The 12,313-nt window shown below is 37.9% G+C and overlaps 1 protein-coding gene and 1 long non-coding RNA gene across 3 annotated transcripts in view; both read left to right on the top strand.

Moving 5' to 3' along the window:
• The window catches only part of LOC148224385 (uncharacterized), an 82,756-nt gene extending 74,681 nt beyond the window's left edge, over nt 1–8,075 (top strand). Inside the window, exon 2 of the long non-coding RNA XR_015802503.1 lies at nt 7,512–8,075. This is a non-coding gene — a long non-coding RNA (uncharacterized LOC148224385). The remainder of the gene's footprint in view (nt 1–7,511) is intronic.
• Nucleotides 1–12,313, top strand: part of NKAIN2 (sodium/potassium transporting ATPase interacting 2) — a 514,810-nt gene that overhangs the window by 74,955 nt on the left and 427,542 nt on the right. The gene's annotated exons all lie outside the window — the stretch shown is intronic.

Here is a 12,313-nt window from a genome sequence, read left to right as displayed (position 1 = left end):
GGCCCCACACGACTTACTGGAAACAGCACTGAGATAAGGAAACAAACTAACAGCAGCAATACTAATGACAGAGGGTAAAAGAAAACAAATTATTCGCGTGGGTGAAAGAGCCCTGACAATAGACAGTGATGGGCAAGGCAAATGCTACATGTATAAGACAACTTTCTGCTTGCAGTTCGTTTATATGCAAGATAATCAATTGGTCAGATTTCGATAGTCTCCAGTATCTTCACTCCGCCAAAATGATAAAAAGGAAGGCTGCAAGAGAGTATTTGATCCCATTGAGCAAATCCTATACATCTCATATCTGAACTTATTTAAAAAAATTAATAAAGTATTTTTCTAAAATAATGGTCAACATGTGAGTGTTCATTAACACAAAATGTTTAGAAGATGAGCCTGGTGATTATAACAGCTGTTGTCAAGGTATAAGGAGCTCTAACATGGCAGTACACTAGCTAGAATTTTCAAAAAATTAAACTATTGTATTGGATTTCAGCATAAAATACCATGTAATAGAGTAAAACCTATTACTCAATTTCACCAATTAGGTGATATACTTTTTACAGATTAAGTATCACACTGAAAAACCGTTCAGACATTAAAAAAATGTTAGCCTTCCATACGTGCAGAATCTCACCTTTCTCATTTCCTCATAGAAACTCACTAACCTGAGTTTGCTGAAGCTTTTAGTCATGTCCATCTGGAAGCATCACAGAGCCTTTAGATTCTGTTTTCACTGAGACTGGTAACCAGTCTAGGTTCTGTGATGATGATGAAACTAAACCACTGAAGGATTGAAAATGTTTGAATACCTCTCCACAACACTTTTTCTTTTTTTCCCCTCCAAATTCAGGAGAACAAACTAGCACCCTAAGTCATTGTGTGATTCTCCTCAAAACACCTGAGCAGTATAATATCTGTTATAATGTCATAACTTTATAAAGATGTTTTAGTAGACAAAGGTTTAAAAAAGTTCAGGTAAGTTCTTCACCTCTGGTAAGGGTGAGTGCTTTGTGTGGGTGGGTGGATTAAATTAAATTCCACTGTGAGTTATTCTTCTATCCCTCTTTGGAAGGTCTCTCTTATCATCTCAGGTCTGTTACTCAGAGTGTGTGGGATGATGGCTGGAGTAAAATTGCTTTATTTTTATCTGGATGTAGGAGGTTTACCACTGGATGTGGTTATTTTATGTGACTTTTTTCATGGTAGAGAGTTGATGCATGGAAACAAAGAGAAACCTGTTGAATCTTAAGGTAAATAGAGGATGAAGAACTTAAGTAGGTGTTACTGTGCAATGCCATCTCCCCTATAGCCTTGTTGGACTGATTTACCACAGGAAGACTGTGTTAAATAGCCTGGGGTGACAAAACCAGGATGTGAGTGAAAATCCTGAGTAGTAATGGTTACTGGAGTTTTATCTTGTTATGGAGGTTGCTGGTTTTTTTAGTGATAAAGACTGGACTAGTACTTTCATCTCTTGAGGCATGAAGATATAGCAGCTCATAGCCCACATTATGTAGGGAAATCCCAAATCATGGTTCTTAGAGTCTCAATTGCAAGAAATATGTTTCTCAGTAGAGTGGTAGGAAACTAATATATGGCAAGAGGAAGTAACAGTGAAGTAGTATGTCCTAAAGAAAATTATAAATAATCTATGCAAATGCGCAAGATTAGTGATCTTTTCCTCTTGAAATTCGATATTTTTATGTCTCTCTCTCTCTCTCTCTGTGTACATAGTATAAGGGTGGCTTGTTTGCTTATATATGCTTAAAAATTGTCTCCCCTGAAGTCAAGGGAAGAAGTTTCCCTGACTAATAGAATTAAACCTTTCTCATATTGCATGGTCTGTGCACACTCAAATACTTAAGCACTTTTCCATGAAGGTTTCTGTGTGATTTTTTTAATGTAGAGGTGATGTATTTTGAGGTTTGCTTTCAAATAGTCTCTTGTGTATTTAAAATTATACTACGTTGATGAATGAAATTTGTCAATTTGTTTTTGCAAGTGTCTTGACTATTAATGGTCAGAGTTTACCTATTGTGGGAGATCGGACTAGGCTTTGGATGAGCATAGACCAGATTTGTTGAGTGACCTGAACAATTTCTGCATATAGAAAAATATGTAAGAAGTCATAGAATATCCTGAGTTGGAAGGGACCAACTGGGATCATCATGGTCCAGTCATGGCTCTTCAAAGATGACCCTGAGAGTTAAACTGTGTGTCTGAGAGTATTGTTCAAATGCTTCTTGAAGCTTCAGGCTTGGTGCTGACCAATTCCCTGGGCAGCCCGTTCCAGTGCCCAACCACCCTCTGGGTGAAGAACTTTTTTCTAATATCCAACCTAAATCTTCCCAGACACAGCTTCAGGCCATTTCCTCAGGTCACCACAGAGAAGAGATCAGTTTCTGTTTCTGTGCTTCCCCTCATGATAAAGTTGTGGACAGCTATTAGGTCTCCCCTCAGTGTCCTCTTCTCCACTTGAACAAACGAAGTGACCTCAGCCACTCCTTGTATGGTTTCCACTCTAGACTCTGCACCATCTTTGTAGCCCTCCTCTGGATGATCTCTAATAGTTTTGCATAATTTTTTATATTATGGCACCCAAAACTGCCCCCAGTACTTGAGGTGAGGCTGCCTCACTGCAGAGCAGGACAGTCTCCTCCCTTGCCCAGCTGTGATGCTGTGCCTGATGCCCCTCAGGACAGGGTTGGCCTTCCTGGATGCCAGGGCACTGCTGGCTCATGTTCAACTTGCCATCAACCAGGACCCTTTTCCATGGGGCTCCTCTCTGGTCTTTTGTTCCCCAGTTTGTATGTGCATCAAGGGTTGCCCTATCCCATGTGCTAAATCCAGCACTTATTTTAACATCTGCTAGTTTGAGTGTGCTTTAATAAGGTATATTTTGCTGATGATTCCACTGTAAAAAAAAAATTGCTTTCAACGTGAATTTGTGAATGTGCTTTACATGATCTTTGTTTTCTGCAAATGAACTGAAGAAGGGCACAGGGCTTTCTGTACATCTTCTGTCTTACTGGTTGGTTATACCTTCATGTCCCAGTGAACCACAGGGCAGGTTTAAGTGGCAGGGAAGAGGGGAAACAAATATAGTTGGACCTAACATTTCATAGTGAGAGCAAGAAAAGATCAATCTAGAATTCCAGCTAGGGAATTCTAATCTGTGAAGATGTCACCATGATTTTAGTAATTTGATGTAAAATGGTAAGATTTTTCATTTTTAAGAAATCACGCAAAGGCTAGGGTAATAAAAAGCTCTTCTTTTAATAAGGAATCACTGGGTGAAATTCCTTGGCCCGTGTTCTGGAGCAGGTAACTGGTTAATCACACTAAGGGCCTGCAGAACCAAGGACAACCTTTCTTCCTTGAGTCCAAGCTAGGAAAAAAAACCTTCCTGAGGATTTAGCAAGTGAGCAGCTGTTTACAGATTTATTGAAGCTATGATAATTTTTACATAAAGCAGAGAAATAGAAGCACTGGACTTTGCATTATTGAATTCTATTGACCTAATATGTCCATTGCTGGTGGTGTAGAAGGTGATCTAAAGAAATATTCATGTAGAAAGCTAAATAAAGTAAAAGTTTCCAGCTTTATGAAAAATCTCTACGTGTTCAGGAGGATAAAGAAATGCTTCTCATCAGAGTTTAGAGAAACAATAGAATTTCTTTGACAGCAGAAAAGATCAATTAAAATTTTTCATCCTGTACACTTAGTCCCTGACTTAACGCTCTCAATCAAGAAAAGTAAGTATTTTTCCCCCTAAATTAGCTCATTAAAGAATGGAACATGATGATCTCTCCAAAGTGCAAGTTAGTGTTAGAAAAAATTAGCAGTCAGACACTAAAGAATAGCTGTGGAACAAAGAAGATGGGATCAGTTATGGTTGGAAAGATGGTCTTGGTTAGGAACTTTGTTCTTTCTATCTTGCTTAGCTTTGTGAAATAAGAGCAGGTCTGCAAAACAGAAATTTACAGCATGATCTATGGTGAAATGGAGAGTGCTGCATTTTGCAAATTTATCTTTTTATGGTGGAACGCAAAATTAAAATGCTAAAAGCCTTCAATATCAGGTGGCTCATCTGCTGATCAGTCATTCTAATGTGGCTCTGCTGAAATCAACTAGTGAAAATCAGTCTCTTGTTAATTTTTCTGATTGGGAGATGACTGCTTTTTTTCTTTGTTTGTTTGTTTTGTTTTATGTATACTGCAATATTTTTGAGAGTGTATTAGTTACAGCTGGAGAACATTTTGCCGGACTCTGGAGTCAGTGTTCAATTTAAAAGATGCATTGCATAGAAGAAACATTTAAGATTAAAAGGTTTTATTTCAGCCAAGTAAATTACTATAGTGCCATTTAAATCTGTAACGGTGTTTACAATAGAAAAGAAAAATCTTTGGGGTTTTTTGTGCTTCTGGAGACCAAAGCTTCAGAAGACTTTATAGTAATACATTTTTTGAGATAAAACTGTATTTTTATAGCTAAATTCCCAGAGTGGGAGCTGCCTAACTCTCTGAATTAATACTGTAGCTAAAGAACTATAAGAGACGGGAAGAATAAAGTTCTTGGAAAATGAGGATGATTAACAGAGCTACCCTTTGAGTGTGCACAGTTTTTAATCAGCCTTAGGATGCATGCACTTTGCAGTGTTACTCAGCCCATAATCATATACATTAGTAGTTATAATCTGACAATAACGGCAGATTAGCTGTAACTGAGAACCATTCATTTTAGTTGTGACTCCGTTCAAATGAGGGGAAAAGCATCTTCCCTTCAATGCTGGACCATGCTAGGTAGCAGTGTGGGTGGTTTCCCTAACACTGTGGGTGCTGTGGCTTTCTTTTTCCTTCTGATTGTTTCATCCTGCTCTTGTCTCCAATATTTGTACTTTGCTGTGGTCATAAAGTGATTGCACACATAAAGAGGCAAACTGGTAACATATTCTTATGGGTTTTTAATTTTTTTTTTACTCTTTGCTTCCTGTTTAGGACTAGTTGAATAACTGTTGTCAGCACTTCGGTACAGGCTGGGTGGATATGCTTTCTGATGTTGGAAAAGAGAAAGCCCTTGTGCATTGTCGGGCTGATTGGAGGTGCCAAAAATACCAGAGAACTGATACTCAAATATATTTAGGAAGCTAACACCTAGTAAATATGATAACAAGTACTTAAGCCCTTTGTGAAAATCTTAGCTTTGTGATTGGAGACATGTTCTTCTCTCCCAAACACTGTGTATGTGTGATGGAAGAGGAGGAATCCTGCTTGATATGAATGGGGAAATTGGCAGAATGGGAGCCTCTCTGATAACAACATGGTGAATTGAAGAGGCTATCCATCAACAGATGGAAGTAGAATTCGGGAGGTGGCAGCCAGCAGAAGAGGGCAAGAAAGCAAAACTGCAGGCTCTGATACTTAATGTTTGATGCTTGAATTCCAGCATCAAGAGGAATTCTATGTATTGTCTTGTTCCAGCTCCCTCCTCTAGTTAATTGCTTGAGGGCAAGAGACACCCAAAAGAAAATTAGCTCTCAGGAAGAAAAATTTAGACAGTGTAGATTGTTTCATTCAAATCATTGGAAGTGCAAAACAAAACAGAAAATTCTGACAGTTTCAGTGGTGCTGTATTTCCTATATTATCTAAAGCTTCATACTCTTTTTAGAGTTACTACTTCAGCTGCCTTTTCAGAGGCAGTTGTGAGAGAAACAGGCAGTCAAGATGAAAAACGGGAGCATTGGTGTTTGTATGATTAAGGTTTTGCAGAGCTAGAATAAATTTGAGCCATACTGTTTGCATTTGCCTGGGCTATTTCTATTTAACAAACAATTAATTCTGTGATTCTCTTGCTGTTTCTACTTGGAGAGGTGCTTGCAAAAGAATGCCTGAATGAGATCCCTCATAAATTTTTGCCCTGCTTCCTACTTAAAAACACAAATATCCCTTTGTCCTTTACTGCTATCACACTGTACTCGACCTGTTGCCTGGCTATATGGGAATTTTCAGTTGCAATTGGGAGAAAGTTATGGTCCATTGTGTCCACCAACAATATCAGATAAAACAGTTTGAAAGAACTGTGGAAAAAACCATTGAAGTTTCCTCAACATCCCTGACATCATTTTAATTTCTCATATTTGTTGCCTGCAATCCTCTTACTGACAGAAAAAGAGGGTATTGTCTCTCATCAACAGAGGACTGTTTGCCAGCCCTTTGACTCGACAGGAGAATTTTGAGCTTTTGCAAAATTTGCAGTTGAGCAGATGGACAGCACACAGGAGGCCAAAATGACACAAAGGGAGCCCTTAGTTTGTAGAACACAGTCTGGATCTGTCTCTAGATTATCAGCTTTGTGCCCTCTGCAAACAAGCCTGATAAAAAAAGAGTACAGAATTGAGACTGAAAGAAAGTACTGTGGTATGTAAGAGCACAAAATGTGGGTCAAGACTTCTAAATATCCTCTCTAGTTCTTCAAGCTGGATAGGGAATGTGCAAATTGGAAGACTTATACACAAGAAGCTTTGCTGTGCTTTTGTACCCAGCACATGCCTTGCGTTTAGCAAACACACAGATAGCTTTTGAATTTTTTCCATCAAAAAATGTTGAGGCACATCACTGTGACCTTGCAAGACATAGGGTTCCTTTCTAGTACAGCTTCACTTAAGATTTTCTGAGTAGAAAGCACTAGCATGTAAAATCTGGCACAGACTTCACAGTGACTCTGAAAAAGTGATTAATGCAAGAGGGTAGCCTTTCCTCTTCAGAATTTGGAATAGAGAAGTTAATTCATGGGAAAGGGAAAGAAAAGGAAAAAAAACAATAAAGGAAAAGGAAAAATTAAGTAGCACATTGATGCTTAAGAGCTCATTTGGTCATCTCCCTCCTCAAAGGCTTCTTCCTTTGTTGGAGGCTGAGGTATTGGCACTTGACCCACAGGACTTTAAAGGAGAAACTCATGACAGATTGTTCCCAAAGGATTTCTTTGATACTTTAGTAAAATAGTCATAAAAATTCCAGAGCTGCTGCTGGAAAAGCAGGGGGCAGGGTAGGAAATAAGCTGAAAAAGAAAAGTTAATAGTAAAAAGGAGTCTGATTCTTTCCCCTTAGGAAAAGACATGTAGATAAATTCAGAGGTCCTTGAAAGAAAACTCTGAAATGTCAATGATGTAACATTGAAAAAAAACCTCCACACAACAAAATCCATTGATTTTACTAAAGTATTGCTCTTCTGGTATAATATATTAAAAATAAATTTAAAAAGTAAGAATTCAGTTGACAGTATATTCTCTCTCTCCCTAGCAGCAACTCCCCACTTGATACTCTCCGGGAGGTAAGAAGTTAGCAGTGGCCTTGGCAGTGAAGTATTAACCCTGACCCACTGTGATCTGCTTTCTGAAGCTCTAGAAAGTCAAGGTCCACGGGGAAATATATATGTCAAAAGGAAAACAAAAAGTTTTATGTAACAATAAAAGAATATCTAAAACATTATATTTTCTTTCTTTCAGCCCAATTGTGTAAGGCATGATTACTGAAACGCCAAGCAGATATTAGCTCCAAGGGGACAGAGACTGGGAAATTGTCATCTTTTTTCCCCCCTTTCTGTTTTATGGAGAGGCTCCCTAGGAGGTGAGATTGTCCTGCTTTAAGTCAACATGAAATGTCATTTTTACTCGGCAAAAGGAAAGCATGCCCAAAACTGAAATGAGATTGCCTGCATAGAAATTAATGATCTTTGTTTTAACATGATATTCAAAGGAGACTTCACCAGTAAAATGACCTACCATTATGACATCATCAATTGAATCAGATCTGACAGTAAAATTTCTAGATCACATATAGAGGGCACCCAAGTCTCTGCCCCGAGGCCTCCCTCATAATAGGATTAATCTCAACTAATTCTAGATGTCTACAATGTGGAGATTTGTCTGCAATAGCTGGTTTATTAAAAGATTAGACAATGAAAATAATTTAATTGGAATGCAATTTGATGTACTTGATTATTGTATTTTTATTTGTATGTTATTTTAATTGTATTTGATTGTAATTTGATTAAATGAATTGTTACCAGATATTACCTGTTTCTCTGTCTGATCTCAAAAAAACCCCAAACATGAAACAACAAACCAACCCAAAACCTATGGTGAGCATCTTAAGTGTAGTCAACTACAATAACCTACAAAATAGACTTGTTAAATTGATGTGTTTCTGAGATTGAAGCCAGTTATGTTCCTTACTGATGAAGAGTCAAAGCTGCTCCCAAGTTTGTTTTGAGGAACATAAACTTTCATAATGGGCACCACAAGGACAGGCATTCAAGGTTCAGCATGGGTAGAATTAAAAATCTGTGCCCCGAAGTACTTGCAGTATTAGACAGCAGTCCTATCAATGCATACCAAACTTGGTGGTTTTTGTTGTTGGGATTTAGTGGTTGTTTTTCTTGTTTGATCAGCAGAACTTTTTTTTAAGATCTTTCCAAGTTGATCTGAATCTCCATAAAAGTGCTGAATCTCCATAAGCATTTTCTGAGCCTATTTCATTCTGAGAAACATTCAGTAATATTTTTGCTGGCCTCTTGATATCATGGCCACATGCTTCTCAAGCAGGTGTTTGTATGCTGGAAATACTAATCTAAATTGATTATCAAGTCACTTATTCTTCCCAGAATATTGGGTACAAGTGTGTTACTCTTGGAAATTAATCAACATTTGCGTTAAAGAACCTGAAGTACTGTTTCAACATGCAGTGTTAAATCCTCAGCAGCAATAATACTGCATTATTTGTCACTTTTCAGCCTTTGGGTCAGGGCCAATGCCTCATTGTGATCTGTACAATACATTCTATATCCTAGAAGTTAAAGGAAACAAAGCAACTGCATGATTTCTAATTCTTCCTAAAAGTATTTGTGCAAGCTTAGTAAAGGGCTACAGCAATTAAAACAGCCTCTAGGTTTACTAATTTAAAGTAAATTTGTGTGAACTAGTGTTCCATTCCAAACTTCTTTGTTGCTCATAAACTTCTGTAATATTTTCTTCCTTGTCCTGACTTTTTCCAGTCCTCTTTCTTGCCTGAATGTGGCTCTGGTAGTGTTTTATTGTGGACTTTTAGCAACAATAACAGTTCTACCATTTTTAGTGTATGAAAGCTAAGGGAAAAAGCCTTTCCTCTTCAGTGACTCTTTGGATTTGTGCTTAAATGTTCCTCTAGTCAGTGAGGTGGGAGATAGAAAGCTGAAATAGCCTTTACTGTGGAAAAGCAATTTTTTTTTTTCTAGTGAAAGCTGGATTTAGTTTGAGCAAATGAGGAGGAAACTGCAAAAATACACACATGCAGTTTTTGTGTATTTTAAATAACCATTTTAATGTGATTTTTATCGCAGAATATACTCAAATAACTGTGGATATTAACCAAGGACTTTGCAAGGGAAAAGCTGTCAGTTTTATATCCCAAATAACACACACAAATACCGAGCAATAGCTTTTTGCTTACAGCGTTTCCATAGCTCTTATTTTATCAGTGTCAAATAGATCACTACATTTTCAATATGTAGCTGTTCCATATTAACCCTGGATGTAATCAGGCAACTAAACTTTGTACAAGAGGGAAAACTAATATCCATGACAGCATATCTAATTTTAATGTGAGTTTGCATGTACATAGTTTTTCTTGTGCTGGAAAACAATATTTAATTTTTGTATGCTTCAAATGCAACTTTTTGTTAGATTTTACCACAGAAAAAATACTGAGGTTTCACAACATCTCTAAATCATAGAGTGGCTTGGGTTGGAGGGGACCTTGGAGATCATCCAGTACTACCCCTGTGCTATGGGCAGGAGCACCTTTCACTAGATCAGGTTGCTTGGAGCTCCGTCCAATCTGGCCTTAAACACTCAGGGAGGAGAAACCTACAGCTGGTCTGGGCAACCTGTTCCAGTATTTTACCAGTCTTACAGTAAAGAATTTCTTCCTAACACCTAATCTAAACCTACACTAAGTTTGAACCCATTCCTCCTTGTCCTGTCACTGAATGCTCTTGTAAATACTCTCCATCTTTATTGTATCCTCCCTTCAGTACTGGAAGGAATTAAGTCACCCCATAGCCTTTTTCTTTTCCAGACACAACAGCCCCAACTCTTTCCTCACAGGAGAGGTGCTCCATCCCTCTGATAGACTTGGTGGCCCCCTTCTGAAATCTCCAACAGGTCCATATCCTTCCTGTGCTGAGGACCCCAGAGCTGGACACAGCACTCTGGGTGGAGTCTCATGAGAGCAGAGTGGATGGGCAGAATCGCTCCCTCCATCTGCTGCTCTTGATGCAGCCCAGGATGCTGACTGCAATAAGGCTGTAGAAATTCCTATGACTGATGTGAATTCAATCTCTGCCCCAATGTTCTTAAAATTTTAGCTCTTTGGTATCAGGGTAATTGTAGTGGAAAGGTTAGTCAGTTGTTGAAATGAATATAGTGCTATTAGAAGATACACACTGATGTTCTGAAAGATGGTGTGGGTTTTTTGTACAGTACATTGATAAAAAATTTAATTGTTATGTACTTTAAAAATCTATGTTCTGAAAAGTTAGAGTTTCAAAATTAGTTTTTTACAACCATGGTTAATGTTTTGTGTTTGAGATTCCTGGTCTGTGATCAACGGTGTGTTTTTGAATGCGAGCTATGAAAGCCAAATTAGTGAAAGAAGCATCGTTTATCATCTGTCTTAGGCTTCTGATTCTGTCCTGGGGTTTCTGATAGCATCTATCACAGTAACATGATTGGTTATTTTTAAAATGCAATACATTTCTATAAATCACATTGGCAATTGTGTTCAACGTAAAAAATGAAATTTAAAAATACCTCTTTATCTGTTACCCAGATCTTTTAATAATAAATTCATTTGTTTTTCACGAATGGGAGGTGGCAAGGCAATGGAAGTAGAAAAGGCCTAAAATATTCTGTAGAAAGAGATGGGTGTATCATATAGCAGCATCCATCTTTATTGACCAACAACTGAATATTCCTTGTCTCTCATTAAATTCAAGAGGAAATTGACACATTTCCAAATGCCACCAGAAATAAAGGATATGAATTGGTTGATACAGTATTTTGAAAAATAGAGTGCAAAGCTGTTAATGAGCTGTTGTGGCTCCCTTCTTCAAGAAGGACAAGCTGCTTTAATCAGAAAGGTCATGCATGTCAGATAGCATTATTGTTTCCTGTGTTCATTTGACTCTACTTCAGTCTGGGGGAATTAAGTTTTCAATGAACATAATTAATAGTTAAGACACATGTCTGGAGATGTGGATGCTTCTGCATTCAGCTCTGCTGAAATTTAACTTTTGATTTATTGGCATTGCTGTTAAGTACTGCTTAAATACAGCCAGCTTATATGTGTCACCAAAACCCCTAGAGTCGTGCAAGTGTTAAATTTATAGCACAGAAAATACCTTAGGGACCAGTGAAGCACAGCTAGTTCTACCTTGAACTTGAACTCTAGTAGTGCTTTCATCATCCCTAATTTTAAGTGATATATTCACACTTCTTAAATATACTGGAAAGAGAATGGAAAAGTTGTGATACACTTAGGTTGAGACTAAATTAGTTGAGAGATTATCTGTAGACAGCAATTCCTTGCAGGTGGTCAGGCTGTCCTAGAGTTTGTAGTTGTTTGGTGATTCAGGGGATAGGCACCTGTTTGGAGGGGATGCTCCAAAGATACTCTAAATACAGACTTCACTCTGTTTCCCCCCCACACCCCTGTTACATTTATCATTTTTGTGGATCTGCAAGCTGTGTTAGGGCTGGCCGCTATTAGTCATGGCATAAAAATTATTAGAAATATTAAGGATATTATGAAAATTTTAAAAAGAAAAAAGTGTTTTGAATGGTATTTCATAATAGAATCCCTCAAATAACAGAAAGCTGCCTGTGGGGTAATTTGAGAAAATATTTTTTGCCATATTTGGGAGGAGTTCTTTATGCTTGTAATTTTATTATATATGTGCATGCAGAAAAAAAGGATGTGTTCATCCATTAGGAGCACACAAAACTGGTTTTGCCCCCAAAATGAAAACTATGAAGTGGGAGAAAAATCCCACCACTGTTCATTGATCCTGAAAATGTTTGGTGAATTGTATCCTGATGAGCGTTTCAGGCAGACTATATTTCTGCAAACTCCTCTAGCCAGAGCAGGAAGACATCTGTCGGGTTCCACAGGAATCCCTGTCCTAGCAGAAACAGCAGTGTTGCTGTCTGAGTTCTCTTGATCTGCAAGGAGCCTAGACTGTGTAAAAAGTCCTTTATCACAGCTTGCGTGG

The sequence above is a fragment of the Sturnus vulgaris genome, chromosome 3 (genome assembly GCF_052056855.1).
Source record: "Sturnus vulgaris isolate bStuVul1 chromosome 3, bStuVul1.hap1, whole genome shotgun sequence".
Classification (NCBI taxonomy): Eukaryota; Metazoa; Chordata; class Aves; order Passeriformes; family Sturnidae; genus Sturnus; species Sturnus vulgaris.
This window is presented reverse-complemented; position numbering and strand designations above follow the sequence as displayed.